This window comes from Lepeophtheirus salmonis, chromosome 12, assembly GCF_016086655.4.
Source record: "Lepeophtheirus salmonis chromosome 12, UVic_Lsal_1.4, whole genome shotgun sequence".
NCBI classification, from domain to species: Eukaryota; Metazoa; Arthropoda; class Copepoda; order Siphonostomatoida; family Caligidae; genus Lepeophtheirus; species Lepeophtheirus salmonis.
Window position 1 is genome coordinate 12,356,849 of NC_052142.2, and position 18,492 is coordinate 12,375,340.

Consider the following 18,492-nt stretch of genomic DNA (forward strand, 5'->3'; position numbering starts at 1 on the left):
ATCAATATATGATTGAAGTTCTCTTATGATTATACTATTGAAGCTTTGAAATATTAAGGAAATAGAAAGGGCTCCTCAAAGCCTATTTTAAGAGTAAATTAATTTTGTGGGGATATGCTTAGCTCATCTAATCATCTTAACATTTTAAGTGATGAAAAGGGCAGCCATCATATTATTGATTCTTTTTTAAAATGAACTTAATTGGGTTGGACTTGTGAGACGGAATGATTTTATGTTTCTGACTGTATTTCATATCTATAATTTCATAAAGTATATTTATTTGTGATGCTATAAAAAATTTTTTTTTAATGAAGGATCCTAGAAATGTATTTATATATGTTGTCTAAAAGAAATGCTGATGTTTCAAGATCATGTGACATGTATTGTCTACAACAAGTTTGCCTATGGGCATGAATTTTTAACTTATTTGAATTTTGTTCCTTCTAAATTGTTTGATTCATTTTCAAAAAATTATAGTAAAGATATGAATATTCAGGTTCATTCGAAAAAACGAAGACAGCTAAAAAATATTGAATCAGAGAAAAAAATTAAAAAAGTTAGTACATTGTTGTAATTTTTGTATTTTGTATGAGTTTCTGTTATGTATTGTCTTTTATTTACTTTTATCTCATGACGTAGGGATTTGGTTTAAATAGATAGTAATGTACCTTTTTATTAAGTAGAGTTTACATATTTATACTTTTTAGTAGTTATGGCTATGTACATCCTTTTTAATATTAATTCCTTACAGAATATATATTTAGTGTATGATTGTACCTCCAATCTAAAGATCTTCTTATTGCCTTTGCTCCGGTCCGTTACTTCCGTATGTTGGTACTGTTCCCAGTACACTACAAGTGGCGACGAGGATGGAATAACTACTACCGAGGCTCACGCTCGCGTAGCTGAGACGCAAAAGTTCCAGATGGAACTTGGAAGTGAGGACGAGTTGAGGGGTAAGAAAAAAGTGGAACTCGTGGCATTGGTGAGAGAGTACATCGAGAGTTGTGGCTGTGATCCCGAGTCCTTCGATTTCAATGATGGGGCTCAAGCCTCTGGAGATGGTGCTTCAAGCACGACAGGACAGCTGGGGGTACGGCAGCCCTCCTCATTCGTAATGGCATCCGAGTATAAGGGGCCAAAAGGTCTCCGTGACTCCATAAAGAGATAGTCCACGAAAAAGGCTAATCCAAAGATGGACAGAGGGAACTGCAAGTTTTGCGGAAGAAGCCATGTCTTCCAGAAGTCAAAATGCCCTGCGTTTGGCAAGAAGTGTTCCCGGTGTGGGAAGATGGGCCATTTTAGAGTATGATGTCTGTCATCTGCGCCGTCTTGTTTGTCTATCTCTTTCCAGTTGAATGATGGAGTAGGGGATAGGGCCTATGCCTTCGTGAAGATAAATGGGAGAAGAGTTAAACTGCTACTCGACCTTGGATAGAACGTGAATATCTTACCAAAACATCAGGTTGATATGTGAAAGGTAATGAAGAATACTGGTCCAATAAAGGTTTTTGGTGGGGGAAAGGTCATGACTCTGGGCTCTATCAGGTTGTCGGTTGCATTAAATGGTTCTGATCCTGTGCTTCATAAGTTTATTGTATCTCCTATTGGGCAGCCAATCCTTGGTTTTCGTGATTGCCTAGATTTCGGGTTGATGAAGCTGAGCAATTCTACCAATGCATACACGGCTGGTGATTCTACGGAATCCCGTGTGGAAACTCTAAAAAGGAAACATAAAATTATATTCGACGACTCCAAAGGAAGTACGATGAAACATACGCAAGCAGTGATCCACTTGCAAGATAATGCTCGTCCCCGTCACATCAGATCTTACTTAAGAGATTAGCTAAAATAATTATTTGGGCTACAGCATCAAGTATTTAGCCTTATCAACCCTAAACCCTCCTCATAGTCAAATTACAATTTCGTCTCCAATAACTGGGATAACTGAAAAAAGGTTAGTAACTACTGTGGCCCCCCAAAAGGGCATTTGTCCCCAAAGGAGGACGTAGCTTAAAGGCTCTATCTATAATTAGGGTTAAAATCAAGGAGACTTCGGTTGAAACTGGAGAGAGCTTATAGGAGGAGTAGTAAAGCCCCGGCCCGTGTGTGCATATAAGCACATAAAAAATAGTCTTGCTGTATTCAAATGAATAGCTCGAATTTTTCATTCGTAGTTGACGTCCCGTATAATGTGGTCTACTGACAAGAATGCAGTGTAGACCTTTTTGGAATAGTACATCGCTAAGAAGATCCCAGTTAAGATTTGAGTAATAAGACATAACCCTAGTAAGGAGGCAAAGTTCCACCCTGATGTGATATTAGCTGGAGTGGGGAGGGTAAGGAGAGGGTTATAGATGGAAATATGCTTATAAAAATCTATTAGTATTATCTTTCTTGCAGAAAAAGTGCGTTAATTTTAGAAATTTTGTATAAGGAACACTTATGAGCTATTAAAAATTATATCTATCAGACATTCATTAAATGTTAACAGGCTTACAGCTAGTATTAGGTTACTATTTACCGGGTACACAGCCTTTAAATAGCATAAGGGCTACAAATATAAAATATTAAGCTTAAGTCCAGATAGAGTAAAATCTAACTCAAGGGACGGGATACTTATGTTACAGCAAATTTGCTCACATTAGGGGTCAACACTTCCTAAGTAGAGTATATTTAAGAGGCTAACTTTAATAACATTAAGATATTAAATACTAAGCTTAAGTCCAAACAGAGTAAAATCTAACTAACCTCTAAAGTACTTTTGAATTGATTTTGTTTTCTAATGTAAAAAAGTATTGCCAATGAGTAATATATTATAGGTATATAACTTTTCTGGGAGAGAAAATCTTACAGTATAAAGACAATAAATAGTAAGGTGTGGCAGTGTGAAGACAACAAAGTTTTTCAAAAAGCACCAATTTTGGTAAAATTGACATTACTGGGGGTCTGAATGAATTACGCATCAGAGGTACAGGACTATCCTGGGGGTCTACGGATATGTGAATGTGACAAGGTGTAAAACCAGTATAAGGGAGTTGGGGGCGGTATGGGGGGGGGGATGATGTCCCTTTGCGACCTAAATAGCTTCTGTGGGCTAACTCAAGTAATCGGAGAGGAAGCTTATTTATTTAAATTAATTGTATTTGCTGGTGGGCGGCTATATACAGGGCTAATCTCAACAATATTAAATATTAAGCTTAAGTTCAGATAGTGTAAAATTTAATTAAGCTCTATGGTACTTTACAATTGATTTTTTTATTTAATTTTTAAAAAATCAATTGTTTTACCAATGAGTGATATCTTACAGGTTCATAATTTTTCTGGGAGAATAAATCTTACAGTATAAAGACAATAAACAGTAAAGTAGGGCAGGGTGAAGACGATAAGATTTTTCGAAAATCGCCGATTTTGGTAAAATCAACATTACTGGGTGTTACACGTCGGGGTTGGAGGACTATCCCGGGGATCTACGGTTAGGTGGATGGGACAAGGTGTGAAACCAGTATAAGTTTGTTGGGGGTGTGGTGCTCCGTTACTGCCCAATGGCTCCTGCAGAGCTAAGGTTCTTAGGTCATACGAGTAATCAGGGGGCCAATTAAAACTAATTGTACTCCCATGAGTAATATATTTAAAGGTTAGTTACACATTGGTTGAGGGATAAGCGTTTAAGTTTAGAGGGAGAGTATTAGGCTTACGTAGGAAATCAGTATTAGGGTGTTTGTTTCTCTGGGATGAATTTTAATAGAGCTAGTGGCACAAACCGCAGCCCTCTTTAAAAAATTTATTATAGGCGCAGCTATAATCAACATGCCGAAAGTTAAGAGGTGAGATAGTCTTGAGATAGTAAGACCAAACGTTGGGATGGTCAGCTGAGTGCTATTTTCTTTAGATGGTCTTTGAAAAGTAATCGAGAACAGCTTTATATTTAAGAGTATACCCAAAATCAAGGCTATTGAGACTGGAAGGGCTAAAGGAAAGAATAGTCCGACATAGTGACAGTCGAAAGAATCTCGGACATTAAATTCATAGTAGGAGGTCCTCCTTTGTGAAGTAGACAAGTTAAAAACCAGATCATAATCAGCATAGGTGTAATTGTAATTATGGCTTTATTTACAAGAATGTGAAGATTACCCGAAGCAAAGTAAAAAATACCTGCGATTGGAAATATTTAAGAGGTGGTGAATCCGTGGGCAACAAAGTGGGCAACAAAGTTAATCATGGCCCTCGAAGTTACTGAAGACAAGAGTTAGAAAATCCTAGCCGAAGCCATAGACATGTGGCCTACTGAGGAGTATGCGATAATAACTTTAATATCAATTTGAGTTACACAGAGTATTATTGCTAGAGCTGCCACCACTGTTAAAGTTTAGTAAAAGTAGTTAAAAAAAATGAGTTTATTTAGACAAACCGAATGAGGCCTTACCCCCCCAACTTGAGGAATACTCCTGCCAAAATTATTGAGCCTATGAGAGCGGCTTCTACATATGCGAGGGGCAGTCACAAGTGCAAGGAAAAGTTTGTTAACTTCAGAAGAGAAGCTATAGATGTTATAAAAAGGGTTCGTAAAGAAAGGGAAGATGTGCAGTTGATGGCAAGAAGCAATGGGAGCCTATTAGAGTATATATAATTATTATCTTATTTGCAAAGATTTGTTCAGGCTGATATCCCCATCCTACAATAATTTAAAAACTGGTACAAGATTTAGCTCAGAAGCAACGTAAAAACCAAGAATCCCAGAGACTAAAAAAGTCAAAAAAGAGAATAAAAAAAAGCAAGTTTGAATAGAAAGTGCTTAAAGCTCCTGTTTCTATGGAGATCATTAGAAGAATGGTTATAGCAATGATAGGTGTCCTACCCCTGTCCACGAGAAAGAATGAAGATAGGTTAAAAGGGATGTCATGAATAGGGATTAAGGTAATAAATACTATGAGAAGAAGTAGTGAGATGAGGAGGTTGAGAGGGAAATTGTTAGAGGCTGTAAAAAGAGTCTTAAGCAAAAAAGATGATAGAAGAAAAAAAAATAAGTATAGAATTATGAGTTTATTGATTATAAGTTGATTTTAACTAGGGGTTTAATAACGAGTGTGCTTGTTCGGCTTATAAGAAGCAGGTTTTTTATTTTTTGGGGAATAGTAGAATTAAATACGATTTTATTTATTGTAATGTTGTGATTGGAGAGAAAAAAAAGGGTCTGAGTTAAGAGTAATTAAGTACTTCTTAATTCGGGGGTTTAGTTCCTTACTTCAAGTTTGAGGAATTTTTTGGGTATTTAGGTCCTTTGATATTAGTGGGGAACTTACTAAAGTTGGTTTGTTTCCTTTTCATTTGTGGAGTTTAGATTTGGTTGTAAATAGGATGTGGGATTGCTGATTATAATTAATAAATTTACAAAAAGTCCTGCCTTTATACTAGATAACAAATATAAGAGGGGTAGGTACAGCATTGAAGGGGGTTAATCTTAGGAAATCTAGCTATTAGGTGCTTGGGAAGGTTGCACAAAAGTGTATTAAAAGAATTAATATTCTATTTTTCTTTACTTAATAATAAGCTCACTGGTTTTATTGAGGAGCTCCTATTCATTAATAATTGTTTTTGTTTTTTTGTCTATAGGTTATTATTATTACCTTGCTGAGAATCCTAAAGAATTTAGGGGTGCACTACGTGCAGCAGATGCGTCTAAGAGGGGGAAGACTACTGGCTTTTTTGTCTTTAGGGGGGTTCCCTCCTAGTCTAGGTTTCATCTAGAAATATAGACTGTTTAGGTTCTTGTTAGGCCATAATTAAAGGGTACTATACTGCTGTGGGGTGATTTCCCTCAGGTTATTTATGTTTTATGTTTATTTCAACCTCCTTTTACATTATAAGTTAATAGGAGGACGGATCTTCCCTCAAGCGAGGAGGGGGGATTAAAATATTTTGCTACTACTCCAAGGATTAATAATAGCTAGAGGAGTATTAGTACTATATAGCTTTAAAAGATTATTTTGAAAATAATCAGTGGAGTTTCTTCTAAGCTATTTGTCTAATGTCGCCTGCCACCCTTTTTACTTAGTAGATGCGTCTCCGTGGCCCTTAATAAGGTCTTTTGCGGGGGGATTTGTGGGTGTAGGCCTATTGGGCCTATTCTTAAATAGAGACAGAGTTTTAATTTTAACTTCTCTATTTTTTTATTAATTGTTATAATTCAGTGATGGTTGGACGTGTCCGTTGAGGGGACCTATCAGGGACTTCATTCAAAAGTAGTTCAAATTGGGCTTAGGTGAGGAATGATTTTATTTATGAGATCGGAAGTATTATTTTCCTTTAGTTTATTTTTTGGGGTATTTTCACAGGATGCTCGTACCAAGAGTAGAAATTAGGGGGAGTGACTTCCTCAAGGCGTAATAGGCCTAAGGGCTTGAGAAATTCCTCTGTTGAATACTATCATTTTATTGAGGTCCGGAGCAAGGGTTACTTGGAGGCAACACCGACTGGTGAGAGGGGATCACCAAGGCACCGCGCTAAGTTTACTAATCACTGATCACTGTGTTATTAGTGGGTTATTTTACTTGTTTTCAAGGTGTAGAATATTTTGAAGCAAGGTTTAGGATTAGGGATAGAGTGTATGGTTCCACTTTTTTTTATTAACAGGGTTCCATTGTTTACACGTATTAGTGGGGACTCCTTTCTTGGAAGTTTGCTACTTACGAATAGTATTAGACCATTTTGGAGATAAGCATCACTTTGGGTTCGAAGTTGCAGCTTGGTATTGACACTTTGTGGATTTCGTTTGATTATTTTTTTCCCATGGTGTTTATTGTTTAGTAAAGGAAGTCTATTATTAGGGTAGTTTATAAAAAATATTAACTTTGAAAGTTAAAGAAAAATTTTACTTCTCTGATAGATTTATAATTTATATAAAATATTAGTTTGTCAAGCTAAAAAACAGAAAGTTCTTTTAGTCTGGGAAACTTAAGTTAAGAAAGTTATTAGTTTTCAAAACTGACAATAAATACTCTTTAGTTTTTGATTATTATAACTTATACATATAGAGTGTTACACCGAAGATGTAAAAGAGGTTTCACCTAGTAAACTTTTTCTTATTTCTATGAGTTATTGTTTTAAGGTCAATTCTTTCTTTACTAATTATGGGGTTAGGTTACGGGTTAAGGCGCAGGGGTGAAATAAACCTGAATAAGTTGAGGCCCTTTGAGTGTGGATTTAACCCTAACGCTAATTATCTAAAGATATTTCTTTACACTTCTTCATAACTTCCTTAGTATTCTTAGTTTTTGACATAGAGTAGGTAATTTTATTCCCTTCCTTTAGAGTTGATGAGGCAGGAAGTAGCCTAGAGAGGTATTGAGGTTGTACTCTATTCCTTCTAATTATGGGCCTAGGTCTACTATAAGAGTGGCTAATAAAAAGTTTAGAGTGGTGGGATTAAATGTAAAATACAAATTTTTAGTAAAAATTTTCGAGGCTTGTGAATAATTCTAGGAAGGTTTTGATTGGGGGAGGGTTATTTATGTTTCTTCTGTCCTTCGAAATGCTAAAAGAGTCTGTTATACTAGTATTGACGTTAAAGGATACAGTTTCTAACTTAGGTTTACAGGTTAGAGGTTTGGGAGATTTCTACTCTATTGCTTTTAGGGGGACACTAATAATAATTAGGGGCTCAGTTTATGTATACTCATTAAGGTACATAGAGGAGGAAAAGTACTTCAACCATTTTATAGTTCTTGTGAGATTATTTATTTTAAGTATACCACTTTTATTATATAGAAGGAATGTGGTACAATTAATTTTAGGTTGATATGGTTTAGGTTTAAGGTCTTATTTTTTAGTTTGTTACTATAACAATAGGAATTCTTTGAATACCCCTATACTAAACCGATTAGGGAATGTGGGGTTGCTTTTAGTAATCTATAGTATAATTAATTCAAGACACTCAATTATTAGGTTCATAAGAGTTTCTTGGAGAATAAGTGCTTTACTATTATTTATGTCTTCCACAAAAAGAGCCCAATTACCTTTCAGAGCTTGGCTGCCTGCGGCAATAGCAGCTGCCAATCCTGTTTCCTCCCTAGTTCACTCTTCGACTTTGGTGACTGGGGGAGGCAATTTAGTAATTCGATTCTATGACAGGTTAATACTTGTATTAAGATTAAGGGTGTTTGGTAAGAGTCTCGACAAGAAGGTTGGTGACTTTAGTGCCAATATTTGAGCAGGATATAAAAAAATTTATGGTTTTTTCTACTCTAAGCCATTTAAGGATTATGGTAAGGTTTTTAAGATTTGGTTGTGTTGAGTCGGCTTTCAGCCACCTAATTTTTCATGTTTTTTTCAAAGCGTTGCTATTCTTAGTGGTCGGGTATTGAATTCATAGCTCTTTTGGTTGCCAAGATTGATTCAAAATTAACTTGCTGAGGTCCCAAGAGCATGTGGCTCGGGTATTTTGGGGGAGTGTCAATAATAAGCCTTTGTGGACTACCTTACTAGACTGGCTTTTTTTAGAAAAGATTTATTTATGGAGATGTGTTTGCAGTTTAATAGAGCACTTCTTAGGCTAAGATTTATGTTATGTGGTTGCTTAGGTTCCTTAATGCACAGTATCCGGTTATTTTTAATAGTAAATAAAGAAGATGTTGCTTCGAGCTTGTTAAATTGGGGGAGAGGATCTCAATTTTATGTATTGAGAATACTTATGCTATATTTTTTTTCTGTTTTAGGGGGGAGTTTTGAGTTTTATATAGTAAAAATACTTGTTCTTTTTATAATTCTATATACTGTGGGACTGGGGGTGGTTTTCATGGTTGTAAGGATGAAAAATAAGTTTTTGACCAAACTAGGATACCTGGGAGGCATTAGGCAAGTGATTCCGAATACTTTAATAAAGGGGCTGGTGAGTAAGACAGTGAAATTGGACAATTCTTTTTTTAAGTGTGTATTATGATAAGTACTATAGTCTAGAGGCAAGGAAGTATTGATAAAACAGGGGTAACTTAAGTTATTACGAAATAATATTGATATTATTCTTCTTAGGTCTTATACTATATATTCTCAAGGGGTAATTCTTCAAGAAGTGGTGTATTGAAATGTAATTTTTTTGCTTATGTGTCGGAAGAATTGGTATTAGAATAATAAAATTATATTATTTATAACGAGGTAAGCTAATAAAGCTGATAGACTCATAATCTATTTATAGGGTTCCTTCTCTTTAAAGCTTAGAGGAGACAATTTCTAATTCTTTCATGACCTTGTTCGAGCTTTTAGTTAATAAAATTGGAAATTACAAATTCTCTATTCCTATAGGGTTAACTTGTTTAGGTAATTTATATAAAATGCCCATTTGTGGGGTGGGTAAAGCGTTCGCCCGAAACATATACCTACTTGGTCCCAGTTTAGTTTTCAAGACGCGTCTTCTCCGGTTATGGAAGAGTTTATTCTATTCCACGATGTTATCATAGTCTGTTTGGGCTAATCCTAGTTTTTGTAGGGGGAATATTAGGGGAAGTGTTTGTAGAGGGTCGTTATGTTGGGGGGTTAATTGATGGGGAGAGGTTAGAGGGAATTTGGACAGCTTTGCCTGGCTTAGTTTTATTTGGGGTTGCTATGCACTCTTTATCTTTACTCTACATATATGATGACGTAACAAACTTTGATTTAGGGGTTAAAGTAAATGGATATCAGTGGACTGAAGTTACGAGATACCTCCTGCTGAGGGACTGGTTTTAGATTGTTTTATAGTGCCTAGAAAAGATACAAGATTTTGTCAAATACGCCTATTAGAAAGAGATGTGGCTTTAACTTTGCTAATTAAGAGTTTACTTCAGTTAATAGTTTCCTCTAAAGATGTTCTGCATGATTGAGTGATCCCTAGTCTTGGGGATTAAATAGATGCTGTCCCGGGGCGCATCAACACTTTATCTATATACAGATTCCGGGCTGGTCTATACTTTGGACAATGTTCAGAAATCTGTGGGTCTCATTACAGGTTTATACCAATTTTATTAGAAATAGTTAGAGTTGATGACTGTGCTAGGTGATTAAAATTATTGAGGGAAGAATAAGCATAGGGTGCATTGTTGTTAAAGTTTTGTAGATTTTTAGTAATTAGGGTTCCTGTATTAGTAATCTCATATAAAGTAGTTTTTACCATTCTGATTTTTGTATGCATAGGGCTAAGAGGGAGGTTAACATTAGTTGGTAGCATTCTATTTAGGAGGTATTTTTATATTTATTTTTTAAGCCCTCTAATTACCTACCTTTGATTTTTAGCCGGCTTAGCCGAGACTAATCGAACTACTTCAATTTCTCTGAGGGGCAGAGAGAGTTAGTGTTTGGGTTTCATACAACATATGGGGAGAGGGGGTTTGCCTTAATCTTTATATCTGAATATACCTCTATTCTCTTATTGAGGAGTTTATTTAGACTATTTTTATCAAAAAGAGATAGTTTTTTGTTTTATGTAATCAGAAGTTTGGGGTGTTTTTGTTTTTTTTTGTTTGAAGGCAAGTGACCTACCCTGGGCACCGATATGTCTGGCTAATAAGTTTGTGTTGGAAGTTTCTTTTACCTGGAGCTTTACTCGGGGGAAGAAGAGTTATGTTGATAAAAATAAGAGTTTAATTGTCAACTATAAAAATGTGATTATAAGCTTGTTACCATAAAGATATTGGAACTTTATACTTATTAAGAGGATTCTGGTCAGGGTTAGTGGGCTTAGGGATAAGAATTATTATTTGGCTTGAGCTATCCCAGCCTGGGGTGTACCTGGGAGACTCTTAGGTTTATAATGTTATTGCGACTGCTCATGCTTTTATCATAATTTTTTTTCATAGTAGTACCCGTATTAATTGGAGGGTTTGGTAATTGGCTGGTCCCTCTAATATTGCAGCTCCCGACATAGCTTTCACTCGCCTTATCAACATAAGATTTTGGTTTTTGATACCTTCATTGAGTTTACTATTAATAAGGACGTTAGTAGAAAGTGGAGCAGGGACAGGTTGAACAGTATACCCCCCCCCCTATTTTCCGGGTATCTTTCATTCAGGTGCTTCTGTTGATTTCGCGATTTTTTCTCTCCACTTAGCTGGAGTTTCTTCATTATTAGGGGCAGTAAACTTTTTTAGTACCATCACCAACTTACGATGCCTAGGTATCAGATACCAATATTCCCTTGGTCCGTCTTAATTACTGCTGTACTATTATTACTATCCTTGTCCGTATTGGCTGGAGCTATTGCTATACTTTCAACCGATCGACACTTAAATACAACTTTTTTTTTTTTCCTAGAGGGGGGTCCTATTCAATACCAGCACTTATTTTGATTTTTCGGACACCCAGAAGTGTATATTTTGATTCTCCCTGGGTTTGGATTAATCTCTCAGATCATTACACAAGAAAGGAGTAAAGACGAGGTCTTTGGCTCTCTAGGTATAATTCATGCAATAGTTTCAATTGGGGTATTAGGGTTCATTGTTTGAGCACCCACATATTTAATATAGGTTTAGACTCGGATACTCGGGCTTATTTTACAGCAGCCACTATAGTGATTGCCATCCCTACAGGTATTAATGTATTTAGGTTGTTAGGTACCTTATATGGGAGAAAAATTATTTATACTCCTTCCATCTATTGTGTAGTGGGGTTCCTATTTTTATTTACTGTAGGGGGGTATTGTGCTAGCTAATTCCGCTTTAGATATAACTTTACACGACACTTAATACCTAGTTTCTCACTTTCATTATGTGCTCAGAATAGGACCAGTATTTGCTTTAATAGCGGGATATACTCACTGTTACCCTCTACTTACGGGGCTTAGGATAAACTTAAAAATAAAAAGGCTCAGTTCATCTTAATATTTATTGGTGTAAATCTTAATTTTTTCCCTATACACTTTCTAGAGTTGACCAGTATACCTCGACAGTATAGGGATTACCCAGATTTTTATTATTTGTGAAACCAGGTAGCGAGTTCTGGTTCCTACTTGACTTTATTCTCTGTAGTAGGGTTCGAAGGGATAGTGTGAGAGTCTTTAGTAAGATTGCGTCCTGTGTTGGTCTTATTTGATAGGGGTAGATCTAATGAGTTTAAGCACACGTATCCCCCTCATAATCATTCGTAAAATTCTCGTCCTCAGTTAGCCTTAGCCTAACCGTTTATTTAAAAAAATCTTTAAAATTAGTTATTTGCATTTCGTACTAATAAGTAAATAAAGGTCCTGAGATAGAAACCAATCTGACTTAGATCAATCTTAATGAAATCATGTAAGTACAACAAGTCGAACAGACTTAAAATAGGACATTCTGCAGCCCTAGATTACTTAATTCAACATCGAGGTCACTAATACTCATTAAATAGGGGCTCTAAAGATATTTAGCGCTTTTATCCCTAAGGTACCTATAAACAGCAAAATAATTGGTTTATAGTTATTGATAACTCTTTATTATGTTAAATGGTCTATATCAGCCAAACGTGGTAAAGGTCTTAGGGTCTTATTGTCTTTAGGGTTCATATTAGCGTTTTTACTAGTAGCTAAGGTTAAACTTACAAAATTAAACATTATTAACTAATACTAGCTTCATACAGGTTTACAATTAATAAACTTTATTATTGCGCTACTTTAAAGCCATAAAAAATTATTCATTTGGCAGACACATATAATTAAATTCTACTATGTCTTTGTTAAACAGTTTGGAAAATCTCAAGTTATTTATTTTGTATTAAATATAAAATAAATACAATTTATTTAGAATAGAGGGTGTAAAATTATATTTACTAATGTAAACAGGTTATAAAGCTTAAAGTTAAAATCTCAAATAAGAAGAGAAGCTTAATAAATAAAGTAAGTCAATAGCGATTTGTTATAATAGGAGGTATTATCATCCCTGAAATATTCTATAAGAAGGTGACTACTGGTTGATACTTAGCATAAGCCAAATATGCTATTTAAAAACTCTTTTATAAATATTATATTTAAAAAAGAGTAACCAGATTTTAAAATGTACCATATATCGTGTTTATTTTTACTATGTAGCTTAGTTTTCTACGTAGTCTTACAGAGAAAATAGATATTTTTACTCGGGAGTATTCTTATTAACAGTTATTGTTTAACCATAATGCAGTAGGCAAGAGTCCTTATAATACAGAAGGTAATTATTAATAGAGGCAGGCTCACATAACTATTCTATCAAAATAGCCTCTATATTTCGGGCACCCTATCTTTTGAAAGGGGTGACCCATACTTTGCGCTTAAAGCTAATGCAATCTCTCAGCCCCTTCAAAAATAATTTATTAAATTGGAGTTAAGGTTTAATTAATTACAAAATCCTACTTACAGTGGGGGAAAGCTTAGGCTGGCTAAGTTACTTATTGAGAATAATATCCTATGTCAAATTCTAATCTACATGTAATGAGAGCGTATTCGCAGTATATAGACTTACTAAATAAAAAGAGGAAAAGAGATTTTTAAGTTCCGAATAAGAAAGAATTATTGGTTATACTTTTAGAAAGATAGGTATTTGAATTTCTTAAACTAATATTTCATAGGATCAAATTAAAAAAATATTAGCAAATTTAGATGGAACTGACTAAGTGAATCGGATTAGTCCCCTAGTAATAAAGGTAAGTTTTTTAGTAGTACTGAATAGAAAACTAAACTCAAATGGCAGAATTATCTGTCAAATTAGGGAAACCCGTTTAATAGAATTTACTCTTTACATTTTAATTTTTTTAAAGTATGGCTGTCTAATCTTATTTCAAAATTTTTTTAGTCAAGTAATATTTTATATAATTAATATTTATAGGTTGCATTGTATTATGAAATAAAGTATTTAATAGCAAGCTAAAAAGTGCTGAATATCTTAGTAATTAGTTCAAACTGTCATTCACTCTCTTACAATATAAGTCGTAGCAAAGTAATAGTTATGGAAATAGCTATTCAATTTCTGTTGAAGATTTTTTTTTAAAATGAATAGTTGTTTTAGGGGTTATGTGTAAAGCAATTATTGGGGTAATCCCTAGTCCTTTTATGTTGTGTTTAAAAAAAAAAAAAAAAAGATTTCAGTGCAACTTGCACTCTGTGAAAAGGTCGCTGCATAGATCCGAGAGATGGAGAAGCGTGGTACCATTTCTAAGATAGATTCGTCAGACAGGGCCTCTCCATTCGCTTCAGTCCTCAAAAACAGAATATATATTTAGTGTATGATTGTACCCCCAATCCAAAGGTATTTTTATTGCCTTTGCACCGGTCCGTTACTTCCGTTTTTTGGTAGTGTTCGCAGTACACTAGAGTTTCTATGTAATATATTGATAAATATAAAGTCATCATTACAAAGATATATTGTGTTTTTCTTTATATTGATTCAGGTGTTGGGGTAGCAGAAAAAAATTGAATTATTCTAAGAATTCGTAAACAATTTATATCGTAAATCTTAACATGTAATGCTAATTATGCACTAATGTCCGGCGATATTATTTCTTATTAAGGGCATCAAAAAAGATTTCCCCCCCATTATTTATGCTTGTATAACAACATACCATTATCATGAAGGATACGCAAAATTGCTAATTATAATGCTACACCCAATGTAACTACCCCCGTTGTTGTGACCATTTAATCAGTTGTTTTTGCCTTTTATGAGTTTTCTGAACACAATTTCTTGGGGCTTATCAACTGAATAAAATGCCTAAAATAATGTAGCCTTCTGTCTTGACTTCTGAAAATGGAGGCCCAGGAATTTGGAAAATACTTACCGGATGAGAAACTGATGGCTTGTCGGATTTATCGATATAAATGTGCCTTTAGTCCCCTTTCTAGAATTACACACCACTCATTATCCTCATCTCATAACAAAAGTATAAATATTCATCTATAAAACCAAGTTAACGATGAATACATCAAGTCAGACTTTAACTTTGATCTCGCAAAGATGCTAATTGCATGTAATATCACCTTATCCATTGCTAATCATCCTACGTTCAAAAATTTATGGAGAAATTCTTCCGTTCCCGAAGAACAATCATACATTAATGGAGGATGTTGGTAATGATGTCATTTATAGAAATACCCCATTGTAAATTGTGATATTAAGATAATTTTTAGCTAAAATTATCAAGAATTATGATACACAACTCGTTAAATGGCAAAAACAAAGTACTTAAATGGTTACAACAATGGGAGGAGTAGCTTTGGATAATTCGCAACTAGGGTGTTTGACATTAGTTTCTTCACTTAAAGACTTGAGTATGATCATTAGGTTTTCCAATATTAGACAGTCAATAAATATTACTTTTTTATTACTTAAGGATAAGCTATGGTTGATAAGCCCCAAGAAATGGGGTTCAGAAAACTCATAAAAGGCAAAAACAACTGATTAAATGGTCACAAGAACATTGGGTGTAGCATTATAATTAGTAATTCTGCGGATCCTTCATGGTAATAGTATGTTGTTATACAAGCATAAGTAACTGGGAAAAAATATTTTTTGATGCTCTTAATAAGGAGTAACATCGCCGGGCATCACTACATAATTAGCTTTTGCTATAAATCTTTACGATGTATTTAATTTTAACATTTTTTTTATTAGTACATTTATTGTCTAATTTTTTGATTTTGACATTTACTTTATTATTGATAATTATTTAGCTCTCATCGGTAGAGATATATCTATCCTGTGCGCAATTGTATATAGCAACTTCCACATTCAGAAATAAGGTTGATGATCTTTTTAATGAAACTCCACGTCTGACTTGTGTGTAGCAAATTAAAGTTATGACATATTTAACTGAATTCATGTCAGAACAAGAAAATATTATTTGGATCAATCTATTATTTCAATATTCAGTATTTATAAGTTATTGTTATTATTAGTTATATGATTACAATTGTTTAATTTTGTTTATTTTTCATAAATGTATGATTGTTTATTTTTTAGCATGTAGATTATAGTTAATTTAAACAATCTTTATAAACATGGAACTTCAAATATATTTCGAAATACTCTCCTTTTTTGTTTCATTATATATTATTCTGAGAATATATATCACAACAAATTACAATTTCATGGACTGTGACGTTTTCAAATCTACTGTAACAGATAAAAAACGTCTAAGTCAATTACACGTAATATATCTTCATTAAACATTTTGCCAATACATACTTTTGGTATACCCTCAAAAATCATAATTAAACAGGTTGTATATAATAACATCAGTATTTTAAACAATGATACCATAAGTCTTTCTCCCCATTCTCCCTGCACGCGTTTTTCTCTACAGAATTATGAACTTTAGTTATTCCTTATCAATTATTATCCTACCAATCACTATAAGTAATAACTAATAATTATTAGTTACATTGTGGGCGCCATCTTTATTGTGTTTTGCAATTCCAATCATGTCCACTAAGTGGTGTGCTCTAGGGTGTAGAACGGGCTATGACAACGAACCACAACAGTCAGATGTTACGATCCATCTGTGGACAAACTAAGAGAGAAACCCCAGACTTAATATCGCATGGTTGAGAGCCATTCCAAGAGAAACATATCTGAAGAAAATATATTAGGCACCATCCAAAAGTACAAAGCTGTGTTCCCTATATTTCAGCGACTCTGATCTCATCTGTGAGTCTAAAAGAAGTCATACCCATAGCTAGGCTCTAAAGAAGAGGTAAGACAGCAGCTCACTTTGGATGCGTATGCTAATAACTACCCTTATTTTACAGGTACTTCAAACCAGATGTAGTACATTCCTATGGCCAAAGTCCCAACTACCTCTCAACTCCTAATGCTGTGTTTTACGAATCATCAATTGGAGCACTTAAGTACTACTCCAAAGAAGACAACAGACCGGAGTTTAAAGACACCACTGAATTTGTAGAGTTTGTACGAACTATGTGGAATATCCTAAACGTCAAGACACCTGGAGTTGGCTACGAAAAGAGAGATGAGCTTCGGGAACCAATGTCTGAGAAGAACTACGTGGCCTCTCTTTCTTGAGAGATTTGGTCGACTTTCTCATCGAGTGCCAAAACAGTAAAGCACCTGGCCTCACAGCAGAAACCTTCCTTGCAACAAAGCTGACGTTCCTTGCCACCGCAGATCTGGCAAAGTATCTTCCCCTAGATGAAGACTTCTCTTATGTACTCCTTGGCATGTTCCAGACTGATCCCATCAAAAGAAGGTTCGGCTGGTACAGACAACTAAGTGGAGATATCTACTACATCAGCATGAGATAGATCCTGGAAGCAGAGAAAAAAGATTCGTATTCTGAGTCTTGTTAAATTCTCAGATAAATAAGATATTTGTTAATAGTAAGCTTCTTTATTTAGGTATTATTTATTTTTTAAATATGATAATATCATTACAATATTTTACTTTTTTAAATTTTCAGGTACGCCTACTTCAGAAATTAAAGCTCTGCTGGATGAAGACCTGGTAAAAGCTGAGCTCATTTTGACTAACTGGCAAACAGATGACCACTCTTTACTTTGTTGCCTGGTATATTGGTTTTTCTTTGAAAAAGAATATGAGCTGTACATCGTGCCAAGAGTTAATGGTCATCAGAGACAGACCTCCGGACTCAATAACCTTCGATAGCCCAAGCAATCAGCATGTAGACGTGAAAGAGATCATCGACATAATGAGTAAGGGGGGTCTCGACTCCGTTCGACCTTACCTCACCTGTCTTTATGCTCACTACATGTTCTTTTACATCACAGCTACTCCTGAAGAGAAAGACTTGGCAAACCAAATCCTAGTGCTTCATTTGTTGCCACATTCATTGACAAGATGCAAGACAGTTTAAACTATGAAAATGATCATCGTTATGGGAGTAAAGTGAGAGGAAGGACACTCTTATTGAGCTTTTCTCAAAGAATTTCATTCGCTTTGTTTAATGTCATGGGTAAAAATTCAAGTGGTAAACTGAATGATGACATCCGATTTTAAACAAAAAAGAAAATGGTAGCTATGAATTCAGAAGCTAATTGAAAAAAAAAGCTAAATTGCAAACAAAATCTTCTGACTTGTAGACTTGGACCAACTTTTTACTTTTTGATGATGTCTTTTCTTTTTTATATGTTTTTAATGTTTATTTTGATTAAAGTACTAATAAATACCCCTTCTATTAGAAATATATAGCCTCATTTATATTATTTTGATAATTTTCCCTAGTAAAACTCTTTTAAAACTCTTTATTTTGTAGCAAAACACTTTAAGAGAGACATTTCATATATGATATAGAATAAGCAAAGACCCATATTGGAAATGCATGAACGCAGTTTCTTGTCCTGCTTACAGGAGTCCTTCTCCCAGGATTATTCAAGGAGTACGCTATTTATATGGAGGGAGCGATATTTTTTCCTCTTGCATGTTTGGGCCAAAATCTTATGTAGTCAAGTTGTATTATTTACATAAAATAACTCAAAAAGAAAACAATAATAGTAGTAGGCCAAATTATATTTTATTGAACAAATTTCTCCAAATCATTTAAATAATTCTATTA

The 18,492-nt window shown here is 34.5% G+C and overlaps 2 pseudogenes; both read left to right on the forward strand.

Annotated features, from left to right (window-relative positions):
• The first annotated feature begins 3,810 nt into the window (after positions 1 to 3,810).
• On the forward strand, positions 3,811 to 8,393 carry LOC139906793 (NADH-ubiquinone oxidoreductase chain 5-like; annotated as a pseudogene).
• Positions 8,394 to 9,236: 843 nt separating this feature from the next.
• Positions 9,237 to 11,315, forward strand: LOC139906794 (cytochrome c oxidase subunit 1-like; annotated as a pseudogene).
• The last annotated feature ends 7,177 nt before the right edge of the window (positions 11,316 to 18,492 follow it).